At 41.4% G+C, this 26,128-nt stretch overlaps 1 protein-coding gene across 1 annotated transcript in view; it reads right to left on the reverse strand.

Annotated features, from left to right (window-relative positions):
* Positions 1–26,128, reverse strand: part of FAT3 (FAT atypical cadherin 3) — a 432,050-nt gene that overhangs the window by 248,778 nt on the left and 157,144 nt on the right. The gene's annotated exons all lie outside the window — the stretch shown is intronic.

Here is a 26,128-nt window from a genome sequence, read left to right on the forward strand (position 1 = left end):
TCTAATAGCCACGCTGCACTTGACCATGAACACTGCAGGGAAGTGGGGGAGAATGATGCGCCGAGCAAGCACTGGAGTACCATTTAACATTCCTGCACAGCACAGCTGCATTTCCTCTGCTTAGAAGTACTAGGCATGAATCTGGAGTCTCTTTACAAAGCATGTCAAAAAAATGGAGAAGATGTAAAAAGAAAAGAGCTCCACAAACAGTATGAGGAACTGTCATTCATTCACTCCTTCCCATGGGCAGGCAGGGGTTCAGCATCTCCAGGAAAGCAGGGCTCCATCATGCATAACAGTTACCTGGGAAGACAAACGCCATCACTGCAAACATCCCCCCCTTCCTTCCTTTCCCCCAAGATTTCTATGTTGAGCATCATGTCATATGGTGTGGAATATCCCTTGGGTCAGTTGGGGTCAGCTGTCCCGGCTGTGTCCCCTCCCAACTCCTTGTGCACCCCCAGCCCCCTCACGGCTGGGGTGGGGTGAGAGGCAGAAAAGGCCTTGACTCTGTGTAAGCCCTGCTCAGCAGTAACTAAAACATCCCTGGATTATCAACACTGCTTCCAGCACAAATCTAAACCACAACCCTGTACTAGCTACTCTGAAGAAAATTAACTCTACCCCAGCCAAAACCAGCACAGGAGAAAATTATTTACAGTAAAAGAGTTTAAGGTTTTCATCTGCTAAGCTTATTTAAAAGAAGATGGAGAGGCAACTTGGTTAGAAAACCCATGTACAGTTCAGGGGGAAATATTTTTGGGAAGTAAAGGTTCTTTAATCTAACAACATAAGGTGGAACAATATCTAATGACTGGAAACTGAAGCCAGGAAAAAATAAAATTAGCAATCAGCTTGATATCCTTCTTTATTATTTATTTTTCTAAAGCGGGTGATTAATTCCTGGAATAATTTCTTCCTATCTCTAGATATCTGCAAATGAGGGCTACAAGCTCTTCGGGGAGAAACATTTCATGGCAAATGTATTCTATGCTTTAGTCAGAGAAAAATCACTCAGTATAATGAGGTACAAAAAGTGATGTAAAAAGGATGAAAACAAACAACGATCTGGTCTCCTCTGGCCTTAAGTACTACAGATCTGTGAACACTGCCCAGCTGTTTTCTCTGAGGAGCTTGGAGAGAGGAGGTTCACTGGATGGTGCTGGGCTGCCACAGTGCTCCCAACCTGCCCAGCTCCACTCCCATCATCACTCTTTTTTTGTCCCAACAGCCTCTGTATTACCATCCCCACCTAATGAAAAAAAACAGCTCCTGGTATTATCTCACTGCCATGTATGAAGGCATGCAAGAAACCAGAGAGCCTGTTGCAGAGATGCGTGCAAGGCATCAGAAGGTACACATCTGCTGGTGGTGACCACCAGTGAGCCTGGAGCAATGTCCACTGCTTCCAGCCAGGCTGAGCATGGGGAGGGATGTACCACGGGGCGGGGCAGGCAGTAATCAACCTGGTCCTCTTCCGTGCTTGAGGAAAACGTCTGAGATTACATGAGGCTCTCACGCAGCCATCCATGTGGGTTCGTAAGAACTATCAATTGCCCTTGTGTTTCTTTGAGTTAATTTTCCAGTGGATAAGAGCTCTTCAGGCACTATTTACTTCGTCAATATCGTCCACGATGCTGTAGCAGAACACTGCTGTTTTACAAGGCAATGTACTTTGCGTTCCACTGTGAAATACAGACTGGATGCATTGAAACCTTAAGTTTTATCTAGACGCATTTTCAGGACTCTCCCCAGGTCTAGAAAATATAAGTTTTTCATCTGTATCACACTGGCTCCACATACAAAGACCAGGGTATGCAACAGCCATCATGTCAAAAAGGAAGTGACTTGTTTAGAATCAGGACAACTGCTTTAAACTGCCCAGAAGCAAAGCATTTATTTTTTTTATTAAGTACACTTCTAGGTGTACTCTCTTCTCTCAAGAGGCTGAGGAAGAGACCTCCCCCTTTCATCCTTCATGTCCAGAGGGTGTAAAACCACCTCAAGCTACTGCTTCAGCTCTGGGCAGAAGTTTTGATGACTGCAGCAGAAAAGAATGCAACAGGGTTACCTGGATGTCAAAATTTAGTTCAGATCACCTGTCAACACCAAAAAGATTAGGAGCATCTCTTGCTGTTCATTTCAGGAAGGACAGAAGTTCAGTTTCCCTTGTTGAACAAACACAAGAGTGGCTCTGGTCACACTCCTAAGCACAAGAACGGGTTTTACACCCCGGACCTTTCAATAATGGGGAATTACTTTCCACAAAGCAGTCCCCATGAGACACCCTTTGCATAGATGCTGAACCTCTACAGGGAAACCACACTGACATCGTGTTTTCACCCGCACTGTCATTATGATATTACTCCAAGGAAGGCCGCAACCGTCTGTGGATGGCTGGTAACTGATGGCTGGTAACTGATGGCTGAGAAGCTGATATCTACCAAGTCATGCCACAAACCACACAGCAAACTCCTGATGCCCTCATCTGAGCTGGCAAGCTAGAAGGCCACTGATGAACTGGGTCTGGCTCTTCCATTAACTGAGTCATGAACTTGCATACATGCAGAACTGACAAAAAAGGCAGGACAGGACAGTCCAGTCCATATATTGAATTTAACTGTAGCCCTATTGAAGTAACTGAGGAATTTAGTCTTTCTTTGGTAGCCAAAACAAGCAAGCTGAGGAGCTGCCTACTTAGAAATCATCAGCTTCTAAGCCACTTTTTGCACAACTTGGCTGGCCCAAAAATACTGCCCTGAATATAATTAAAACACTCTAACCTTTCTTGAAAGTTTGGATTATTTTAATGGTCTTATTTTGTGTGGAAGACAGTAGGCTGCTCCCACAACTTTCCTTCAACCTCCTTTTCTTATTTCCCAACATCTACCCCAACAGCATACATCTTTCACTAAAAACAGTCATCAGTTTTTAAAGATTGCTCACAACTAAGCTAACACTCTTCTAGTATGGCAAAATTATCCACAGAAATTGCCAAGAGCAATCCTAGATGCTTTTAAGCATCTGTCTAATAGGAAGGTCTCAGAGATAGCTACAAGCTTTGCATGGGAGGCACCTCACCTACAGCCATATCAGTGATTCCAAAAAGTGAAAAAAATAGTATTAGTTTCCATGCTGGATTTTTTCCCAAACCCTTTGAGCAACCTCATGGTAACTCTGCAGGAAAAAACCTTCACATGATCATTAAAATAGTCAAAACTTTAATTTTCTACCTTGCATAGAGGAAATGGAGCTGGGGTTATAATGGCAAACCTAGCACAGACCCTGCACAAGCAGACCCCAATTATACTTCTGTTTCACTCTCCATACTCTGTGTGACAATAAATCCACAGGTCAAAGAGTATATGGGAACATGCTCAAGGATACTGGTAGAAAGCGCCATTTTTTTAATCTTGGGGAAGTGTTAGTCTGACATTTATTTTCAAAAATCTTCCACAGGTAGGATACTCTTCTTCAGACAAGAAAACAGAAGGGAGCAGGAAGCTGAGATACACAAGGGACCGTGGCAAATCAGAGCAGCATGATAAAAGCTGTAACGCAGACAACCGTACCGTGACCACTGGGAATGGTGCCAGTGACTCAGTGGGTGCTTCCTTTTAGCTCTGAAGAGAGTGAATCAAATAAATATGCTCTGGCTGCTGCTCTCTGAAGTATAGCCTTTCATGTAAGGCATAAAACTCAAGCCCTTATCCCACCAGAATCCGCTGAAGTCATGGTACTTTCTGCCAGTTTTCCCTGCCTGTTTTACCAGGAGATGCTGTGGCTCCAGCCAAGACACCGGGAAGCAAAGTGGGCGGCCTGGCACCTAGGTGCTGAGACATCAGCATGTATCCAGACGTTCCCTTGCTTATTCAGGGCAAGGCTTAGATGCACTTAGCATGAGCAAGAATTGCACTCCCCAGCTGGTGTACACGTACACGCACATAAACCGCAGCAGCTCTGTTTTAGTATGTTTTATGATGAGGCGGACTAAGCTTCCTAAAGATGGAGGGAAAGTCAACGTCTTGATGAAGTGAATAATGAAATGTTGCAGTACCAATACATGCCATGTGATCCCTTGAGGGAAACCACAAGCATGAGTCCTAATGAAATAAGACACAGAAAATAAAGGTTTTGCTCTGGACACAACCCTTATGTGCTTATTATGCACTGCAGCGACTTCTATTGTTGTCTTTGCAACTATCTATCACTTTATCAGACTTACTAATCTTGGTGAAATGTTGTGTGCATGTACAGACAGATAGGATATGTATAACACCTGCACATAGATATATTCTAAATGAAAGAGGGCAAAAGGAAAAGTGATTCATCTTCATTTCTGTAAATGGCCAGACCATAAATGCATAGTATACTTTCTCCATGTGGATTGCCTTACAAATCCATCATCCTGTGCAGTTTAAAGATTTCATAAACACTTAGCATTTGAATTTTCATTTGTGAATATTTTAGCTTTTAAAAATGTCCTTGCATTTTATGTTTTAAGTTCTTAAACAGTAACACACAGTGTGGGCTTTTCCTAGGGCTGATTGATAGACTGCACTCAAGACAGAAGTAGTCTATTTTATATACAATTTTGAAATGAAGATTATATTTTCCCTGTTTGAAATGCATCGATAAGAGAAAATTGTAAAATTGAATTTAATTATTTATTTATACTGCAACTTTGCTGACCGTGGAAGCAATAAACACACCCAAACAAAACCGAGGAAATTATCCCAGATCCAAGAGCAGGAGGAAGCATGGCTCCCTCTAATTGAGTTTCCTTCGTTCTTATCTTCTCCAGATCCCTTAGACTGTTTTCCAATTTCCATTTCCATTTCTTCCATTAAATGCCTCTAACCTATGACCTCCATTTACTGCCACACATTTATCTTCCATTCTTAATTGAGATGTAATGTGTCCACTTGTCCAGTTTTGAGCACTAAAACTCTGACAGCACACTTGATAAATACTGTCTCCTTCAGGAAAGCTTACTTGGGAAAGTGCTATTGAAAGTTCTAGTCTTGAACAGGTAAGTCTGTTCCATTAAACTTGAGTTTACCTTATAAACATACCATGGTGAGGACCAAAACCCCAATAACAGATAATAATATCTTTGGGCTTATTTGCTTTTTCTGCTACAAGATGGGATTAGATTTGTTTTCACCCTGGGAGGGTACAGGGTGACAGGGCCAGTGGGAAGAAAACATATAAAGCAGCTTTAAGCAGTCAATCATTTTTTACTTTCAAATAGAATAATTTTAAATGTGGTACTTTGCAGTCGAACTCCCTCCCCCGAGATACAGTGTATAGGAATTTGTGAAGGATGGCATTTTTTAGAAAATAGTCAGACCTTTATACAACATCATTTCAGGAACTCTTGATGAACCCTAGTAAACTCCCAGCAGCCAGGTGCTTCTGCACCCATTTAGCAGAGGGGGAAGCCCAGCATCAGACAGTCAGACATACAACAGAAGAGAAAGAGTAAATCTCCAGCTACCAAGCAGTCATTTTAATCTCTTGGAGTAATGCTAAACTAAAGCAGGAGAGAACCAAACAGCAATATCTTAGCCTCTTGGAGCAGTAAAGTAAAATTAATACAGCACCCCTGGCTACTATTAAATTATAAAATTTAAGAAAGCGTGCTGTGGTCAGGCATTCAACTTCTCAAAATACATAGATGAATCACTCCATGCTTATTTTAAATGGCTGAATGTTTGCACCAGTGATACTAAGTAAAACACAAATTCACTGGGATCCTGACAGCGATCATCCAAGAAGAAAATTTTTAATTCAAAACCATCTTACTAGGGACTAGGCTGGAAAGCTCCACAGCCAAAACATCTGAAAGGAGCACACTCCTATTTCATACTCCAGAGGCGTGACTGCGAATGGTGCTGATGTACCCCAGACAGCTTTAATTTAATGTTAAGTCTTGGTACTCATAGACTGACAGTTGTGGAAGTAAAGCATGGCAAAGGCTACATGAACCGCAGCAGGGTGGCCATGCCTGAAGGCTGCCCAGCGGCAGCACAGCCACCATGCTGCATGAGAAGCACCAGGCATCACCCCAGACACTCCCAGGGGTCAGTCCAAAATGGAAAAAGATATCGAAGGAGGCTGAAGCACTTTAAGTAAGGTCTAGAGGCAGCCAGGAGCAAGAAATATGGTCTGCTCTATTGTACTTTCTGAGAGAAGGTGACAGGCAAACTAGCTCTTCTCCCTGTTTTGCAGTAAAGTCTCCACAAACTGAACCAAGGAGTATTTTGCTATATATGGGTGCCATTCACACATGCCAACAATCAGGTATCTACATGGCTCCCAGCTGAGCAGAATATTAAAGTTTATATTACAGCCATTTATAAACTGAACACTATGCTGGAATCACTTCTGCTGTCTCCCTGCGTCTGCATGTCTGAGGACCACAGTGAATCACACCTCAGGACTATGTCACCCATCACCCGCATGCCCAAGTTGACTCCCAAGAGGCTTAAGTCTGGGTAGCTGTTGGCACAGGAACAAGTTATTTGAAAGGAACTCTTTTTACTAGCACTGTCACCACGCCATTGAATGGCAGCACAGACCTTGCCTTAATCTTAGCTTGCAAAGCCAAGCGAAACTGTGCTGTCAAGGTTTCTGGTCCTGTACACCATCAGAGAAGACCCTAGGAAGGCATGACAGTGTTACCTCAGCTGGTCAGTAATTTTTACTCAATGCACTGGGACAGGCAAAGCAAGGTCTGACAGAACAGTCCTTGCAAGGGATTTGAAGGCACAACCGACATGTAAAGCAGAGGTTGAGAATGAGGAGAGGCCGTGGATGTTCACTGCAGAAAGCATCTCTCCAAGGACAAAACGAGAGGGGAAGCACCAATGGCACTGGGGTGACATTGGCATTCCCAGCATGAGCGCGCCTCAACTCGCTCGCTACCAAACAAGCATCTGGTGCCACCTAATTAAAACACCAGTTCCAGAAGGTGACATCCAGCATCATGAATCAAACAAAACATCTGCTAATTCTTACAACAGCCAGACAAAACAAGCCTAAAAAAGGCAAAACAAACATGTACACATACACATTACTAACTTTGGCACTGACATCCTGACTGAACATAAGAACCATATAAAATTCCCACACTATTAACCAGTGCATCTTCAGTTTAACTGATCGACTGTGCAAATTTGCTACAACACATGTTCAGCAGCTCAACGGGCAAAAATGGATCAAGTTTTACAAAAGTGGGTGAACATGCCTCACTGCACAGCACTGCACCGCGGAAGGGAAGCCTCCCTTGAGCTCACACAGTTTAATGGCACAGGCTATTAACTCAGATGATTAAAGGACTGGAGGCTGCAGAAATCTCAATACATGCATGGCCTATAATAGCAAAATACAGGGTGTGTTTTCCCCAGTGACAAACAGATGCTTTATTTTTATTTCCGCTATAAATAATTGGGTTTTTTTTAATAGGTATAGATAATCAGGCATTTACATGGTTTCCAGCTGAGCAGCAATATTAAGCTCCTATGTTACAGCCATTCATAAACTGAATACATCGTTGGAATTACTTTTTACTGTCATTATTATCCAACAGTCTCTACAATATGTGTTGTTACTACAGCATTAAAATTATTAGATTCTGAACATTGCTAGAAATCTGTAAGTAACACCACGGAGGTGAACACTTACTGAAATTAAGTATCAAAGAGGAACTTTGGATGGTCTCTCATGCTGAACCCCATGGACTCCTGAAAACAGATCAGGGACACAGTTCATGGAGTCTGTTCTGCCAACTTTTACACTATTTTTTACCCCAGCAACATTTTATGTACATAGTTTAACCCTACAAATGAACGTACTGAACACGTGTGTAATGGCATTTCTCTAAGTGCCTCATTTCAATACATTATCTGATTAGCAGTTTATTTATTCTTGCCTTCCCTTTTCCCATTACTCTTACACAAACTTGTTGCCTATCTTGCTTTGAAGTTGCCTCTTTTTGCTCTACTATAAGACTGTAGAAGCAGAGGATGCGTTTAACATGAATGAACCCTCCGGAATATAACTTTGCCTCCTTGCTCTGTTACTGATTTTTAAGCAGCATCACAGAGGTTATCAGAAACTGAGCAGAAGGACAAAAGATATTCTATGTCGACTCCTGAGATCAGTAAGTCTAAGGGTGGAGATACATGAAGGCAGAAGGAAGATCCTACAGTAACCTTTAATGACCTACCTATGCTCAGCCAAAATAAAAGCGGTGTGTTTGGGGGTTTTTTTCTTTCCCCTATGATGGAGAAGAAAATAGGGATCTCAGGAAAGGCTAATACACAAGCTGATTACCGCAACTTGCAAATGACCTAGCAGGGGGTGTCTGGGAATAGATACCAATTTCCATTCCACCCGGAATGGAAGTTTCTATATTAAAGGGTATTATTTCTGAGCAGTCAACATGGAAGAAGAAGCTGATGGAATAAAACACACAAAATTTCTAAGTGATCAGAACCAGAAAGAGAAAAGAAAAGTAACTGAGGCTGCAGCCCTGCTAAATACTAAAATGGGGGGGCATATGGAGAAGATGCAGCTGCCAAGGCAGTTGCTGAACAACACACTTCAGAGATAAGAGGCACCAGTCATTCTTAGAAGTGATCGTAGCTGCCAAGAGCTACAGAGAAAAGAGTGAATTGAAGGGGATAGAGGGGTCAACTGCAGTGAATACAAAAACAAGTCAAGGCCAAGGACAGGCATGACGCTTTGGGATTTGGCCAGGAGGTGATAATTTGTGGGTTTAGTCAACTGCAGTCTCAGTGGAGTAGAGGGCAGAAACTCAACGAGAAAAGAGAGAGTTGGCAGCGGAAAGATGACGGCAGCCAGAATACAGAGCAGGAATAAGAAGCTTGGGTAGGACAGAAACGGAGAAGGGGCACCTGGCAGTGGCAGATATGCTTGGAGAATTGTGGGTTTTTCCCAGTCCAGATCTGAAAGTTGAAGTGATGCCAAGGGAGAAGGCAGGGCTAAGCGAGACGGCAAGAAAGGCAACGGCTGAAAAAGGTCACCAGGGATCGAAAGAGGAGCTTAAGAGAGCAAGTCAAGAGCAAGAAGGATGAGGTTCTTCCATCAGGGGACTCACATGAAAGCACAAAGAAAGAGAATTTCCACCCCAAACCACTGTCAGTCCCTAGTCCTCAGCTGTTGCTGTACGCTTCTATGGGAGAACTTATCTTGGGCCGCATATCTCCGGGACACAGGGCTCTACCCACCCTGGGGACAGTGATGCACAGACATCAATATGATGGATACAAAATGTCCGTTTATTTAACTGCGTCACATGCTTATATAGCTCTTGCGCTTCCTGTTCCTGCCACTCCTATGGGGAGGAGTCCATCTTTCCGTCACAGCCCGTGATCTTCCGGTTGCCGATCCCTGTCTATTCCCCTACACTCAGCCAGGGGGAAGAGCTGTGCCTTCCTACAGCACCTTCCTTGGCTGGTCCTCTGAGGCCTCTATGTGTCAGCAGTTGGAGAAAAGCTTTCCAGAATTTCTCAAAGAGTAATAGCATCCTTTCATATCTTCTGTTTTAAAATCTGAACTAGATTTATATAGCATCTAGGTTAAACAAGGTACAGTATATTCTTATTTTATCTTCCTATCCCTTCTAGTTTAAGCTCTGGCTATAAGAAGCAATGGCTTTGACTTGCTGCCATGCACACTTACTACACTGACAGAGGAATACCGCGTACCAGTCCCGAGAAGTCTATTTGCCTGAATTTCCATTAAGACTATGGCAATAACCTCTAAGTAAATGTTGCATGAAATCATAACACCACTCACACCAATGCTAAATATCTCATGCCCTCTGAAAATATCCAGATTTCACCCTCTGTTTTTAAAAGTCTCCTGGAAGGGCAGCTATAAAACTTCTCCACTGGTCATGATACCATATGTGTCAACCAGATCACTGTTCACACTTGATATATTTCCTATCAACTTCAGGATACAATTTCTTATGCTACTTACAGAATGCAAAACTATGTCCTGACAGTTTATAGGGGGAAAAAAGCGTGCTATGACTAGACAAGGACAAGAGCATTACAACCACAATTACAACAAAGCTGCACTTACTGACCCCAGCAACCAAGGAATAGTTGGAGGGAAAATATGTGTAATATTTTATATCCTGAACTAATTAAAGATCTCATTCCCCTAACAGCTAGATAGCAAACATAAGCAGTGCCTCCAGATGAAGGATTCCTATTTTGATGGTTACTGTAATGAGCACATTCCCAAAGGAAACAGCCAATAAAAAGCATCTCCTATCTGGAGGATGCTGAATGAAAGTTGGACTTTTCTTAATTTTACAGCAATTCCTTATTGCATCATATCAGCCTCCACCAAAGGTCTCAGTTCAATTTTTCTGTAATGAATTTGGAGACTCAGAAGAAAAATTCCATCCCATCTTAGCTAGCAAAGTTTCTCTCCTTGACTTAGAGCTGACAATGATTATGAATAAAACGCTGTTTTTACATCACTGTATGCAGTTTTAATTAAAATTTATTAACTTGAGAGAAACTATCTCCTTATCACCAACAGATACTACAACAAAAATGCCTTTTATTGTGTTATTAAACTGATCTTTCAGACAGAACCATCATTACAGAACACTATAGCTCAACTGCCTAGCGGCAAATTAGACTGATATTTTCCCTCTGCCCCCCCTTTCATGTTCATTGTGCCTTGGGCAAAAAAGATCGCTCTCGTGTCTTCTGCCGAATTTTATACCTACAGCCTGATGTGTCTGCTAAATCACACACATCTTTCCTTATCAAATTGCTGGAGTACTTAGGAAAAAAAAACCCTATGTATCTTGTCCACCTCCTATAATAAAGAAGTGAACGTTAGGGGCCGGGCTGTGATGCACCAAGCCCTGGATTACACGCACTCTGAAAGCATCTTTAGAGTCACTATTTTAGAAGTGACAGCTGGAGTTAAGAAAGCCAGAGGGAGAGCACACAAAAGTATGAAAAATTTTCAAAAAGACTTTTCGAAAAGAAGAAAATTTAAAATGCCAATGAGTATCATGACAGGGGTTAGGTTAAGGAGGCTGGAAAAATAAGCCGTAAACCAGGAGATCACAATACTCCAATGTCCAAATGGGAAGAGCTGAACATGTTGGGTAGATTGGCAAGATGTCATTTGAGATGATGTGATAAAGAGAAGAGTTACTAATGACATGACTAGTACCTTCAGTGACAAGTAGGAGACAGAAGAAACCAAGAAAATCCCTCAGAGAACCTGTTTGAGGGATGTGAAGGGATGTGCTGGAGGTGTGATTACAAATGAAACTCCTTAATCCGGGATAAGAGAAATGAAGAAGAGGATGTCACCAGAACAGAAATCATACTGAAAAGAGAGACATACTGGGGGAGGAGGTGAAAAAAGATTGAGATTTCCCAGGCTAGATGACAGAAGAAATCTGTGGGACCAAAGGCTGCTCAGCCAGGTGAGGCAGGATGGGGCACAGCTAAAAATAAGAATAGAAAGGAGCCAGCAGCGCTCTCAGCATTCTAACTCTTAAAACATGGTTTTACAAGTGGGTTTGATTCATAAAGTCTCTCTTGCATGGGGTGGAGAGGGATGGGGGCTACAGACAGATAAATACAACTATCATGACCACTTAAATCTTTTCTTTCCTTAAGGAGCAAAACTGAAAAAAAAAAAGGCAGAAATGGCAAGGAGGTGAGAGGAAGGTTTTTCTCCTTGGTGGAGAGGAGATAGGGGCTAACTTTGGCACTGGACAGAGCACAGATAAGCGTGAAAAGGAGAAGCTTCCCAAACGGGGAAGGCTCACTGCACTGGAATAGAAAGATTATGAAGAAAAGCAGAGCAAGGAATCAAATTGCTTCAGTGATAAAGGACATTCAAGGTGAGAGACAATGCACTGGAATAGGTATTTACTGTAGCAGATTGAGTGGAGCAGGATCATTTACGCGGGCTTTGAAAAACAGTACAAACACAGCAAGCAATTACACCGCAATAAATAAACCAGTAGCACATGTGCAAATGAGGACGCCTAACAGTGTGTGCAGGAGATATGGCAATTGCCAGGAGACTTGATAACCACTCCCCAGAGCCTGACTTTGAGGTGCCTTGAGGGCAGAACAGGGATGCCGCCTCCACCACAGGCAGAAGGAATCAAGCGCTGCCCTGCACAGCCCTTCCTCTGCGAAACTGCTGCACTCAGATACAGAATGACAAATGCCTAAACCCAGGAAAAAAAGGATGTTTTCAATTCCCTTTCTCACCTCCTTGATGATAACCTGCAAAGTTATGCAAACACTGAGTTAGTTCATGTTGCTGATCATGAAAATCAATCCACCTCCATTTAATGGGATTTGGCAATTAGCCACATTCAGGTTCCAGTAATTTTTTCTGGCTTCCTAACGAGCTCTCAAACAATATTGCAATAGCACAAATAGTCTCAAAATCATAACCCTTCCTCCTGCAATGTGGTGCTTGTCCCACCATTTATGGCTAGTACAGACTCAAGAAGACCTCTGCCCTACTCATGTTTCCCTCCCTGTATATGTGCTACTGGTCATGGTAAAACGTCTCTGTGTTTGGTCTCATGGAATGTGGCTATTGTCGTACATTACCTAACCTTACCGGCTCTTAACTCACCTTTTCAGCTTGACCAAAAGCCCACACCAAACTCCTGGCAATCTCACCACCCATTCTGGCTGGTAGCACTCTCCAACACACCAGTCCATTCCTGGACATCTCTTCCACAGAGAGCACGCTTCTTGCCAGGAAAGGTTGAAGGTTGATAATGACAATAATTTAATCTTATTTAAGTAAAACCTTGGCACAAAACCACAGCAACATGAGACAAAAAAACCCCTCTCCTCTGTATCTCTACTCCTAGTTTGAGTTCAGGAGCTCTCAGGTCACGGCTAAAACTGGGGGTGATCCCAGGCACTGTAGAGAGCATTTCCCAGTGAAAGGATGAAGTTCAGAGAATTAAAACTTATTTTATTCAAAATCCATTATTTTTCCTCCTTTTAGACAGGGCTGATCATGGAATGCAAACCAAAAGTGTCCCAAACTTCATGGCTTCCCTGGAAGTATCTAAGCGAGCCTAAAAATCTATTTTATTTCACTACTCACTTAAGGTACTTCGTTACGTACTGGCTTTTCCTTTGGCTGCTTAGTGTCTGGGAGGTACATGGGACAGTATTACGCCTAGCTGAAAAGAAACCATGTTGCACCCGAAAGATGGACTCAACGTGATGATTCCTCAACCCTTGTTGACTGCTCCCCTCCAAGCACCATCTGAAATGTAGCTGTCTACTTGCACTGGAGCTTTTTGCAAACAGTTGCCTATCAGAGTCGCTCTGGAGGTGTGCAGCATTTCGCCTTCACCACCAGCCTCCCAGCAGCATGTCCCCCTAAAAACCTGCAATTTCTACTTGTACAAAGCACTCACCCTCACAGCATTTCTGGGGCTCCCGCGTTTCATGTTGCACTGCAAAGTGTCTCTAAAAATTCCATTGCCTAAATTAATAGCACAAATTAGTGTTTGACGTTAATAGGACATCTTCTGCCTACTTTTGCCCATTTATGAGGAGGCAGAGTTAAGGGGAATCCTACCTTCTCAGAGGTATAGCCCATGCGCAACTCCACTCACTGAGCTAAAGAAAAGCCTTTGTCTTCTTTACTCACAACCATCACGACTTTGTCAAACTGTCTGTCAAATGAAAACAATCCACGTATTGATTGGCACTAGGATGGGTTTTAAAGCTGGCAGGAGGAAAAGCTCTTCCCTGCTTGTAAGCTCAATGAATTTGACAAAGAAATATGCTTGGACAGCTACAAGTTCCTTTTTACAAAGTCAGTTTTCAGAATAAAATCACCCAGTAAAGGCTTTTTCCTGACAGTCACAAATAATTCTAGCAGAACAGTTATAAAGTGTCTAAAAGATGTTTTAACCTGTCTTGAAGAACCTGTATGACATCTTTAGCTGTCATGAGAAGGACAAGGATTAAAAACATGGTTACTGGCATGAGGAGTTACCCTTAGAAACTGGAATAACAGGCATGCCAAAAAGATATATATATAAAAAAAAAAAAAAAAAGGAAAAAAAAATCCACAGCTCCAGGATCCTCTCATGGTGTGTACCTGAAGCAGAGACTGGGTGTTATGCATCATCCCAAGGACAGAGAAACTGTGGGAGATGCAAGGTGCTCATGTCCCCACCTCAGCCACACACTGCTGTCAAGAAGTAAGTGACATTTCATTGAAGAGAAAAAAGAAGAAACCACAGCAATGCACTTCACTTTAACCTGAATGCAGCTGGGGAGAGGCATGCTATTGAGTGCACTAAAAACTAGCCACTCCAAAAAATAGGAGTTTTAACATTTCGTTAATCAACCCCTCAGCTCCTCCAACTCCAAAAGCCTCTCTAGGTACCATCTTGTCTTCTTGACCCTCCAAAGCATGTGTCTCTGTGCTGACCATTAACATGCCACAGCCACCTACCCACACCAAGTCTGAAGTACAAAACGCAGCCACACAAATCACAAACATATAGAAAGCCTGCATTCAAGCTTATCATCGTTACTTAATCACATGTTAAATGAGCTAAGAATTAACAGTTAACACATGAAAAAAGTTGGCTTTCCATCAAAAGCAATTATAATTAATTCCTAAGAAACATATTTCTGGATGCCAAATCAGATGGAGGAATCAACTGGGGGATAGATACACTCCTTCCACAGCTCCACTCGAAATTCTAATTAAGACCAGAAATACAAAAGTGGTTGTGGTGGAAAGGTTAATAGAAAAGGAGGAAATCTCAAGAGAAACCATGCCAGATATTCAGTCCCTCTTTTTGGCTCTTCCGCACTTCTTCCCTTAATAGGCAGTCCCTAGAGACAAAGATATATGAACACACACACAATCCATTGCATGGATATTTTAGCAAAAATAAGAGGACCATAAAATTACATCCTAGAGATCTTGTGGACAAAGTGGCTTTGCAGTCTTGGTATCTGCTGCAGTCAAAAATCAACTGCCTCAGAAAAGTTGATATCCTCGAGCTATTGGGGAATGGAGAGAAAGAATCTGTAACTCTGAGGATGCTGAGTGTACAGTCTGCTCCCTAAGCAACGGTGATGCTGAACAATTACAATTCAGACAACAGAATGATGGTGCGTGGTTCAGAAGAGCAAGGAATGCTTTTCAGCTAAAAAGCCCCATTCTTTTGCACAGATTCTCCTGAAATATTCATAAGATGAAGAGAACCAGTACAAAAGAAAGGAGCTTTCTAGATGAAACCATCTCCAGGCTGGGAGGCAAAATAAGAGGGGCGTGCTCACAGCAATGTTTCTCAAAGCTTATGGTCTCCCAACAAGGATGCAGAAATGAAGCTCGTGATATGGGAAAGAACACTTCTCTGACCTCCCTGAGATACGCTACTATGATACAAGCCTCCAAGCCTGGGCTGGGTGTCCCCGGTCGGCAATTTCTGACTAAGTTTGCAAACAAGCTGATTGCTGTACCTCTGAGCCATGAACTATCCCCTTCATTTCAACTGCATTATTACAAATACCAAAAGCAAGATCTTCAACATCACTGTTGTGAAGACCTAGGACTGCTCACCATGAGTAAAACCAGCCTGGTTAAAACCAGGCCTTTCTGAGGACAACAAAAAGAGCTCTTGGGGGAAAACTATCAGAAATATACTTTTTCTCATTTTAATTTTTCAACCACTTCTCCCATTCATCAGTGCTGGAGAAGACAGGGAGGAACTAAGACATTCAAAACCATCCCTGCTGCCATCTTCCAAATCCTTGTGCATATACTGCATGGTGGGGAATTCTCCTGAGGGAAAATACAGCTTTCAAAGACCTACCAAACACTCCTGTGGGAAGGGATTTCAAAAAGGACATTAGGACCAGGGTGGTTTTTTTACTTCCATTTAAGATATTTTCTTCTTAGAAAGAATATTTTCTGGCAAATCACCCCAACCATGGTCACTCAGATCCACCCTATGAATGGCATGAATGGAACCTGGGGTCACCTAATGAGTCAAATTAATTTTGTAAAAAAAACCCCTTATTTTATGTGTTTCTTTTGAAGACTAAATGTTGTTCATTGGGAAATAAAGCAGCACAGAAGTCCCACTGCCTGTGATTTAGGCTGCTTAACTAAAGCACTGTGCATAAAGATATCTTCAGGATTATTCCATACTTGCCATTTTATCAGGAGAAATGCTTCCCTTCCTATTATTTACCTTATATAAAGTGATACATACTGCTGTTTTTTTTTTCTTTTCTTTTTAAGATTAATTTATTGGAAATTCTTTGTCTGCATTAAGATTAATTTAAGACCACTAAAACTGATAAACTGTTGTTATTGGCCTCAATCCACACTACCTTTTAAATCTTTGGATTTTCATTCCAGAAGTCTGATGAAAGATTCATTCCAAGTACCTAAAGTAATCTCTACTTTCTACTCCCTCCCCTATATGCCACTCTTTTCCAGTATAATCCATTTTATGCTTTCAGTTATAAATACATAGTTCTGTCTACCTGGCACTTTAGATAACAGAGGTCCCCCTATAGCACAGTATGCCTCGTCCATGTTTAATGTCAATCACAGGGACCTTCTTTCTTACTGATGCTGGTCACCTAACCCTTGGTGTAAAAGCAGAGAGAAGAAATATTTCCATATTCAAGATGGAAAGACAGAAATCATGAGTCTGCATCAGGTCTACACACCTCAGTAAAACACCATAAATAAAACATTATAAATCTATCAGTTTGGGGTAAAAACTGACATCCAGAAGAAACTGGACAAACTTTACCCAAATGGAGGTTATTTCACGCTGTATTTCTACTATTCTTTTGACTATCTGAAATGGAAAAAATAAGCCAAGTGCTATGTACCACACTTATTACCACTGAAAGCTACGAAAGCAAGTGGAAGGTTTCTGTAAAACTATTTTTACAAGTATATCATTTTTTTGTTTGTTTCAATAAAAAAAATCTCAGCACTCTGGAGAATTTCTGATGCCACAGGAAGTAATTATCTGCAAACTGATAATCTGTCCGTCCAGCTTACGATACACACTAATGCTCAGGCACCAACACAGTTATACAAGGGAGTGCTAACTTTGTGGGAGTTGGGCATATAGTTGAATTTAAGCATATGCATCATTTTACGCCAAATAGGTGCTAAACCTAAGCTAATGTTTAGTATCTTAGTGATCTAGGGCAACAAAACACAGGTCACAAATGTAGAAACTTCATAATACAATTTTTATACCAATCAACTTTATTTTTGATGACAACTTGCACGGCAAAAAATGCTTTAGAGGGTTAAATAACAAATGATAGGAGAGAAATGAGAGGGAGAAAGTTGTAAGAACTAAAATCTATATTGTCTGATGAAATACAAACCAACATGGACTTACTGAGGGAGGAAGATACAAAGAAGCTGGCCCAGATAGGGAAACCTGCAGAGACACTTTAGTGTTAATAGAGCCTGTTTCTTTGGTTTTATCTTGAATCTCATTTCCATTCTAGGATAATTTGGTATTCACAGGCCATCTTAGGGGTAAGACCTTTGTCAAAGGACAACATTTATTAAGTTATTATAAAATATTCTATTCATGTTCTGCAATGTTTTCAGATCTTGGATCACATTTTGTTTTCTTTTAAACAAGCTTTGCAGCCAGTGGATTGTTCATGAACACAAAGGAGGGTGATGGCACACGGGCACCTCTCAGACCTTACCGGTTATTGGAGCATGGTAGCTCGGACACACTTCTCTTAACTATAATTATCATAGAATCATAGAATCGTAGAATGCCCTTAGTTGGAGGGGACCCACAAGGATCATCAAGTCCAGCTCCTGTCCCTGCACAGGACACCCCAAATTCACACCATGTGTCTCAAGGCACTGTCCAAATGCTTCTTGAATAGTGTCAGGCTTGGTGCCATGACTACATCCCTGGGGAGCCTGTTCCAGGGCTCCACCACCCTCTGGGGGAAGAACCTTCTCCTAATGCCCAGCCTAACCCTCCCCTGGCACATCTTCCTGTCATTCCCCTCAGGTCCTGTCATTGGTCACCAGAGAGGAGAGATCAGCGCCTGCCCTTCCTCCTGCCTTTGTGCTATGAAATTATGGTATTTATTATCACAGCACTAGTATTTTATTGATTATTATAATTTATTTATTATATCATAGATTATATTATTATTATATCATTGATTGCCACCTCTGCTGGCAGGATCACATGCTTCAGTTACCCCAAAATACCCCTTTCACAGGCTCCATTCCACTGACAGTTAAACTCCAAGAAATAGTCACCAGAGCCAGTGAATTGCATACAATACCAAAGTTTCCTACTACTACGAGAGTATTTGACTCCTCACTAAAGTTCCAGCAAGATGGTTACACAGCTCCTGCTGTGCTACCTCACACAGCTCTCACAAGGTGCTACTGCATAAATAACAAGTATTTTCTTAACTGGGTCTTTCAATTATTTAGAGGTACTTGGCAAATGCACTGCTAACAGCTGTTTTATAACAGATTTCATGGTACTGTACACCTGGTGCTAATGCTTCAGCATGTCTAAATGGTTTTCTAAAGATTACACAATCAAACATTGTAAGATAAAATCACTGTAATTGGAGCCCTCATCAAAGAAGAAATTACTGTTACACTTACAAACCAAACACACCACTTTCCAAACCTGGGCAAAAAAGTAATATTTTGATAGCCACAGAACTATAATATCTCTCCTTATCTTACCCCAAATTTAGGGATCCCATTTCTTGCTGTGATCCTGCAACAGGCATACACAGTCCATGTGATAATATATAACATGAAAGCCACCTCTGATGCAACTACTTTGTTTTACACAAAATAAAGATTCCAGCTTAAAATCTAAAGCAGAATAATATCTCAAATACTGTGTCACAGACCCCTTTTACTCATCTGGTGGCGCCTCTAAAAACCAAAATGTATTGGTGACCTTTGAGTCATGCCTTAAAAACTTATTTCCTCATCAGTGATACTATGATGAAAGTCTTTATTCTGATCCCTAAATGCTACGTAAATAAGTGGACATTTTTTAGATGCTGAATATCAAAGCGGTGCCAGATAACTGCTAGCTTCACCCAGGTGTTTTCAATAAAAGAAGCTGGATAAAGGTAATGCAATACAGATTCGCTGAATCTGATCATGGCTTTAGAGAATTTGCTATTAAAACAACACAGGGGAATTGCATGTGTATCTCCAGGTTTATAATGTGCCTGGGAATCCATACACAGGAAGATAATTTTTAACTATGTTAATTTTTGCATGTATTTAATGCTGCAGTGTTACTGTGACTGTGATTTGCACAGAAATGGTGGCTCTGCAGGTGTTTAGGTACGCAGATATCCGTACCAGGTGAAATCCTAGGTTTACTGAAATTAATGCTAACCTTGCCACTAACTTCAAATGGGATTTTGAACACAAATAGATTATGTTAGATGAGATCACATTAGATCAGAGCAGATCAAAGACCACGCCAAGCTGAATAAAACAGAAAAAGGATGATTGACGGGCAAAGCCACAGACACGCAGCCATGTGGAGAGCTCCTCCTGAGCTGTGAAAGCCAGTAGAGTAATCTGGGAGAGCCACCAGTCTCCCCAGTTAATCCGTACAAATAAGACCACAATATTCAACAAGTGAGGTAGCCTCCTCCTTGCTTCCAAGTGTCATTTCGCAGGGTACTTGCAGAGCAGAGCAGCAACCTCGGTGCAGACCTGTTCACCACCACCAAGTTTAAATACTTGTTTCGTAGTCACTGTGACTGAAACTGAATGCCCACCTGCTTCTCGAAGTGGCTCAGTAATACTGATCGAGTTAAAATAACAGTTATTCTGATTAACCCCCTTCTGTTATCTTCCCCTTGGGGAGCTGCACTCCCACTCCAAAAGGCTGGAAATAAACTGGTTTTATTAAATCACATTCAATTACAACAGTATTTATTAAAACCAATAACTGCAACTGGTAAGAATCCCCCTGTGCTTATTTCTAGGTATTTAAATTAAGTTAAATGCACAATAAACTTTGCATTGTTTCAATTTACATGACCCCAGAGTCTTTAGACATCCCGTAGGCAAAATTCACAGACTTATAAACTGCTATTAAACATGAACATATGGTGGACTCAGCATCCTGTGCTGCTGCTGCTATTGCAGGATTTTTGTGAAGTTCCTTGCTGCCTCTAAATCCTCTAAAGCAGCCTTACACCAAGGCAAAATCCCCCTTCATCCCAAGGAAAGGTGGTTTATCTCCAGTGACAGCTCCAGTGAAATGGCAACAGTCCCACTGGTGAGACATTAGTTTTCTGTATGCCCTGGCATGTGCCAGGCTCTGGACTTATCCTTAGACCTGCACCTTGTACAGCAGATTCACCAGTGACCTGGTCATCTGCGCCACAACCACAAGCACATAGACCTCATAGTTTACCAGGAGCATGGATTTGCACGAGCTCAGTAACATGAGCAAGTCTCCTTACAGAATGCAGTTCTGTTGGAGTTTTGTACCTAGAATCCCCTAGGTTGCAGTTGGGGAGGTGTTTGTCTTGGCTTCTTCCAGCATTATCCCACAAACTGCTCTCAGGGTGGTACCCAGGCTCGCTTACCCGCCCAAAAAACCCAACCGCTCATATTCAAGAAGAGACTCCTCGCCTTCACTTGCCATCTTCTCTCACTCCTGTGTGAGCCACCACTCTGTATCAGCTTTGCTTGGTTTTCCATTCATAATAGAAGCAAATCACTGAATTTCTCTGGCCAGTTCTTGACCCTGGTCTGCCTTCTGCCTTCTCCCTTTCAAGCCCCATTGTGGGATTCAGTTCAATATCACATTCAGGCAAATATCCAGTTTCATTCCATTCCCTTGGTAATCCTGCCCACAACAATTCTCTCAAGGTCAAAGTTTCTCCAAGTCACTTTTCACATCAAATTTTAACATTTGATACATCTTTTACTGTGGAAGTGCCACTTAGTTTCCCTGATAAAGACCAGTTTGAATCCTAGACTAAAAACAAAGCCTAAACTACGCACAATATAGCACACATCTTCCCCATACAACAGAAAGTTTAGACAGTATTTCTGAGAACTCACAAACAGGGTCATTTGTCATTTTATGAGCTAAAAATCAATTGAAAACAGGTTGGTAGCAACCTTCCTCAGATCCTATTCTAACCATATCTTCACCCTGCAGGCACAACTTAAGAAGAAAACATCATTTAAAAGATGAATTTTATCTGTTCCAGGACTTTAAAAAGAATAAACCCCTATTATTCACTCACCATAATTATATAGATATTACACGACCTCAGTACAGAACAGAGTCAAGATTCTTTGGGTGAACTGATTGTGCATTTCCATTCCTTAACATGTTCGATTTCTTTTAAGGTTATCCTTAACTCTAGATAGGCTGCATTTATTAAGTTTGTTTTGGAATAATTGCAATACCCCTTTAATGTGCCCAGCCCTAAATTACTTTCACATACTCTAATCCTTATCTGCATTTTAATAAAACTTTAATTTTGGAATATGTTTTAAATTATCCCTTTGCAGAACACAAAGACTATTCAAGTTTACTTTGACTCTATGACTCTTAGGAAATCTTTATTCAAAGTTGAATCACCTTTCAATGTGTCCAGTCATGTCTCTTTTGCTTTGCTAAGTCCCTACCTCACTTCAAAGGCTTCAGAATGCCCAATCAAACTCATTTCTTCCTCTGAAAGCCAAGACTATATTGTTCCTATTTCTGTCATCTGTTTCTGATGTGGTTTTGCTCTCCTCCTAATATACAAAACCATGCAAAAACTCATTCTACTTCTAACAACCACACCCAACACCACTGCATGTGTGTAGTACACTGGTACAGATGGAGGAACAGTATTTATTGTCATCTACATGATCGCCTGTAGTACATAGGTTCATCACTAATGGTCTCTCCCAAGGTACTGATTAAGTCACATACTGCTTATCTTCTGACAGCAGGCATTACACAGTAAAACACAAAGAATGAAATTAATAATCCTAGCCCATCTCTCAATAATTTTAAAATGTCCTTGCCATTAATCAGTACGCTCCTTTCAACAAACTTTATCTGGCAGCAAGACAAATCGCCAAAGCTGGAGCCTGTATCTATATTAAAAATAGAAGACCACAGGAAATTTCCCTAAAGAAATCTGGTACAAAGACATAAAGCTCAGATTCTACTTATTAATTCTGACATTTTTCCTCTAGCCAAATAGTATCATAACCATGAACTGTGTGTAACAGATGTGGGCTATCCATATCTGAAATGGATAATGGCACATAATAATGGCTTTTAAGATCAAAAAGATCATTAGATCACCTAATCTGACCTCTGGTATAACACAGACAATATCATTTCACTCATATGAGCCTCAACTGAACTTCAAAACCTGGGCTGTGCAGCTTATTTATTCCCTTAAGGCTTATTTGCCTGAAAACATGGGGAGATGGGGCATAGGCTGTTCCAGTGGTGGCTCATGCTCTGACATCCAACCTCATTTATCTGGCTGCAACCTCCCCTCATTTGGGTCTTTGTTTTTCTCCTTTCTCTGCTGCAGTGAAGATCCCCATAGCAGCTGGCACTGTCTCTGTCTGAAGACTTTTACCATGTTCATCAACCACTACCTCATCTGTTTTGATAAACTTAGAATAAACTCTGCAATTTTAAGATCTCTCACTGAAAAGCAGTCTCCATTACTCCCACTACTCCAGTCATTTTTCTGTTTCCTTACCAGCTCTTCTGACTCAGGTGAGGGAACAGATAATCCCCTCCAAGATCTCATGGACCATGTTAGAAATCACTGACTTTTTTTTTCACATTTCCTTTTGTTGTTAGTCAAAGACCGACTATTTCATTAAGGTATCCAACCCAAAACTTAAAATATTCAGCTCTAAACAATATAAAATTTTGACTTTTGACTAAAAGATAAATATAGGTCTAGAGAAATAATAAGTGGGCTTAAATGGCTGATACAGCTTGAGCCAAAAGAGTGAGACATTTCCATACACCCAATACTGTAGTGTGTGCTACCAGCCTTCACACTTGCAAACTTTACCATCCTGTTTGATTCTTAATCACCAACCAACTTGGCAGGCTGCAGTGACCAGCAGCTATGAAACACATGGGAAAGTGAAGGAAAAGTGGGCTGCTGTTAAATGCTTTAGTTGACTTCAACAAGAGCAAAAAAACCAGATGCTCAATGTTGCATCCTATAACAATAAGTGTCAGTAGAGAAGGACAATGAAAAACAAAGGTAAATTTATACTTACGGCATGTTGCTTCCTTTTAAGCTACAAATTTAATAATTATGGAAGACTCTCATTTCATAATTTTTAATAGTCTGTGACACTTGTTTTCTTATCCTCCACTACTGAAACCTCTTCATGCTGCCATATGCTTCCAAAGGTCCCACCTCCCCTGTTCCTTGGACTAAGAAATAGTCTCCTGCTCCTGCAGGCCTTACTTTTCGGCCAAAATCCAAACCAAAACAAGAAACCTGGCTAGCTATAATGCTGAGGTGAGGAAAAACCATCTGCAAGTTTTTAAAACCACAAGTGCGCACACACACACAGATAAAACAAAGAAACCATTTCAAAGTGAAAGCTATGGTAAGAACAGTTTGTATTAAAGTAAAAAAAAACTTATGGCAGGAGGCCTGGAACAACGAACAGCAAAGGAAAAAACATCTTAATTTTTTTTTCTTTTGATGACTTAGATTCAAATACAAACTTCTTATATATAAAAAAAATTTTGGGAGGCGCACAGCAATTGCTAGCTGCTGGGTGCAGCCATTATTGCAAGAAGGGACCAAGCTGACGTTAGAGGCAGCATTTTACTCTGGTCTTGCTTCACAGAGGAGGGAAGCTGCTGCTCATTTAGTCTCCAGCTGTTGTAGGGAAAGAAACTTAATGAGCTGGACTAAAAGCAGAATTGCTTTGGGGATGTTGCAGGATATATACATTTTTTAAACTTTTTATTGAAAATTCTTCGCAAAACTGGGGAAATTGGCAAACTTGGCTATGTGTATAGATCAACGAACACAGAGTCCTTGAATTGACACAATCTTTGACTATGGAAACTTGTTATACTAAAATTATAATAAATAATCATATCTGGTAAAGTCAGCATGTACTATACACAACTGTTTTGCTTCATCTCACTGATAGCCTGGTGTAACAGAGGAGTGGGGGAGACAGCACAACCTGCTCAGCAATCCCCCAGGGTGAGCACCATCCCCATGTCCTGCCTGGGCTCACCCCGTGACTTCCCAAGTGTGCAAAACCCAACTGCTGCACTGCAACCGACTCCCTGCTGTCCACACACAGTTTTAAGGTATCTTAGCACCTTCTGAGTCACCATGAGTCTTTTATTTGGGATTTTTTTTACTGGAATGGTTTTCCAAACTTGAAGTCTACCATAAAAGACTGTGAAGAGGACTCAGAAACATGGTGATGCATAATTGCCAGTGACTCACCTCATGTGAGACAAAGATTAATATTAGCACAATTATATCTTGAAAATTTTATCTTCCACTTTTTTGCTTTGCCAAGGAAAGGCAGATGGTAAGTCAGCCAACAACTAAGACATGAAAAAACAAAACCAACCCTTCAAGACAAATAAATGCAAACTGACCAAACTCTCCAAATGAGTGTTTTAAAGAGTTCTTGGGTTTAATTACAGTTATATAAAAGTGATGTCTCCTCAAAAACTTCTAAAAATATTAGAAAAGACTAATTTAAAAGCTCAGCAAAACAACAGGCACAAGGAGGGCTGGACTGAACCAAACCAGGAGTTCATTTTTGCTGCTGCTTGAAGCCAGATATGAGGCTACAGCATGAGTACAGGGAGACCCCCCCGGGCAGACCTTACCAGCTTCTGGCAACCTAAAATTAGAGTATACCCAAGCCACAATAAATAACAGTTTCTTGGCAAGTAATAGCTCTCAAAAGACTTTTATCCATGACTTTCTGTAGCCCTTTTCTGAGCCCATTTCAGTCCCCAAGCAGGCAGAGCAGTCAGGGGTGCACAGCCGTAAAACGCCAACACGTGGTGCTAGGCAAAATGTGCTCCCCCTGGTTTGCTCTGAACTTGCTGCCTGGTTATTTCATTTGACGTCCCTAGACCTTTTAGTAGCCACAGTCATGAAAAATCACTACTTTCTAATTTCTCTTTTTGCCACTTTGGAAATGTCACCTCTGGCATTTCCACCCTCTGTTACTTCTCTAGAAGCCACAGTCCCCATCAGTTTAATCCCCTCTTGCACAAAAGCCATTCCGTGCACGTGAGCATCACTGTTGCCTTGTTGCAGCTCCCCTGTTTTCACATCCTTCCAATCTAACAACAGGTGTATTTTCACATGCATTTCTTATTTTTTCAGAGTCTCAGTGTCTTGGCAAAAGGGTAATACTGATGGCTCAGCCTCACACGGTGCACACACAGACATATGCATTTGCTCATACACTACAGAAGGGGAATGTGCTCTTCAAGTCCATTCACCACTAATGTACATGCTTTCGGCTGTGGGACTCTGCTCCTCTGCACTTTGCCAAACATAAATGATCCTGTATTTAAAATTTTGTACTGGATATCTATATCACAACAAATTAATTACCATCACTCTTTATTTTAGGCCAAAGCAAAACCAGCTACTATTTTTCTGGATGGAACAATTAATTTAGTAAATTTGGTGAGGAAAATCTCCATTTTCATGGAATGAGTAGAGATCCATTTGTGATTGACTCGTCAGGATGCTCTTGGTGTCTGAGCTGCAGATCCAGGGAGGGACCTCACTGTAACTGCTCCAGTTGTGGCAGTGCTGGTCACTGTGCAGGGAGGCAGTGGTATTTTTGTATGGTATATTCAGAATGATGTATGATCATAGAATCATAGAATCATTTAGGTTGGAAAAGACCTCTAGGATCACCAAATCCAACAGTTAACCTAACACTACCAAGTCCACCACTAAACTATCTCCCTAAACATCACATCTACAAGTCTTTTAAATACCTCCAGGGATGG

The sequence above is a fragment of the Phalacrocorax carbo genome, chromosome 1, assembly GCF_963921805.1.
Source record: "Phalacrocorax carbo chromosome 1, bPhaCar2.1, whole genome shotgun sequence".
In the NCBI taxonomy this organism is placed as follows: domain Eukaryota; kingdom Metazoa; phylum Chordata; class Aves; order Suliformes; family Phalacrocoracidae; genus Phalacrocorax; species Phalacrocorax carbo.